This window comes from Orycteropus afer, unplaced genomic scaffold (genome assembly GCF_000298275.1).
Source record: "Orycteropus afer afer isolate SDZICR_OR568_19922 unplaced genomic scaffold, OryAfe1.0 scaffold00093, whole genome shotgun sequence".
NCBI classification, from domain to species: domain Eukaryota; kingdom Metazoa; phylum Chordata; class Mammalia; order Tubulidentata; family Orycteropodidae; genus Orycteropus; species Orycteropus afer.
In genome coordinates, this window is record NW_006921680.1 from 1,377,694 (window position 1) to 1,379,797 (window position 2,104).

The following is a 2,104-nucleotide window of genomic DNA, read 5'->3' on the forward strand; positions in this document are numbered from 1 at the left end:
TTTTCCACATTCCACTTTGGCAAGTTGTTGTAGTCGTTGTTATGTGCCGTCAAGTCAGACCCAACTCATAGTGACCCCTCCATGGGTTTCCAAGGTGGTATCACTATGGAAGTAGATTGCCCAATCTTCCTTCTGAGGAGTGGCTGGTGGATTTGAACCACCTTCTGGTTAGCAGTGCCTTAGGCACTACGCTACCAGAGCTCCTCTTTGGAAAGTAGTGACTGGGATATTAAAAGCTCGCAAGTGGCCATCTAGATGCAACAATGGGTCTCTCCTTGTCCAGAGCAAAGAAGAATGAAGAAAACCAAAGATACATGGAAACAATTAGTCTAAGCAACTAGAACACCATGCGATCCTCAGCCTATAAGACCGTGAGACCAGAAGAACTAGATGGTGCCAGGCTACCACTGTCAACCACTCAGAGGGGGATCTATGTAGGAGATCCTGGATAGAGTAGGAGAAAAATGTGGAACAAAACTCAAAATCATTAAAAAAAAAAAAAAAAAAGAACCAGGTTGCTGGTCTAATAGAGCCTGGTGGAACCCCTGAGATTACAGCCCCTAGCTTCCCCTCAGGTCTGGAATTGAACTCACTCCTGTGGCTTCCAGCCAAACAAAAGAAAGGCATATGAGGTGACCCTTTACATTAGGTAGATACACTCCTTTAAGAAATCAATCATAAGAAAATAGTCAGGCTGAGTATGCACAGGGAGACAGCTCGCTGTGCAGGAGTGCATGGGAGGGAAGGACACAGGGAAGAGGTAACTATGGGGAGGAAGTGGGAGGGGAGCTGTTGCATTGTGGGAAATTGCAGTCAATGTCATGAGACAAAGTGTATGTGAGCTGCTGTATGGAAGATGAATTTGCTCTTTAAACTTTGACCCAAATCACAATAAAATTTAAAATAATAATAATAAAAAAAAAAAGACATCTATGTCTTAATCCCTGGAGCTTGTGAATGTTATATCACAAAAAAAAAAAAGGAAAGAAAAATACTTAGCAGATATGATTAAGCTAAAAATGGGAAAAATAGGCAGGTTATTATCTGTATTATTATTTGGATAGGCCTTAAATGCAATCACCTGAGTTCTTATAAAGGAGCTCTGGTGCTATAGTGGGTAAGGCTTTTGGCTGCTAACCAGAACATCAGTGGTTCAAACCCACCAGCTGCTCTGTGGGAGGAAGATGAATTAAACTACAAAGATTTACAGCCTGGGAAACCCAATGGGAGTCACTATGAGTTGGAATTAACGTGATGGCAGTGGGTTTGGTTTTTTGGAATTCTTATAAGAGAGAGACCAAGGGAGATTTGACATATACACATGAACACACACACACACACACACACACACACACAGAAACTACAAGGGAATGTGACCACAGAGACAGAGACTGGGTGATGCAACCACAAGCCAAGCAATGTGGCAGTTACCAGAAGCAGCAAAGAATGGCTTCTCCTCTACAGCCTCCAGAGGGAGTGTGGTCTAACATCTTCATTTCAGCCCAATGAAAATTATTTCAAACTTCTGTCTCCATAACTGTGAAAGAATTTCTGTATTTTAAGTCACCAACTTTGTGTTTTTGTGAGGGTTTTTTTGTGTGTTTTGTGGGAAACTAAGACAGGGATAATAAAAAAAAAGTTGATGGGGAGAATAACATTTGAAGAATTGTGGATAGGATTTACATATTTGGTTATTAGAAAGAAGGAAACATAGAAGGGAAAAGAGAAGGGCAGCATTATAGGTGAAGGGAAAAGGCAATGAGATAGAAAATGAAAGAAGTTGTACAGGAAAAAAAAAAGTAGTTCAATTAGTCAAGATTTAATTAAGAAAAGTAGTTTGAATAATCTACCTGAAAGTAAATAATGAATATGTTGTTGTTAGGTGCCGTTGAGTCGTCTCCCATCATAGCAACCCCACGCACAGCAGAACGAAACACCGCCTGATCCCACACCAGCTCCACGATCCCTGCTATACTTGAGCCCACGTGGCAGCCACCATGTCAATCCATCTCATTGAAGGCCTCCCCCTCTTTCGTCGACCCTCCACCTTACCAAGCATGACATCCCTCTCCAAGGAATGGTCCCTTCTGACAACATGACCAAA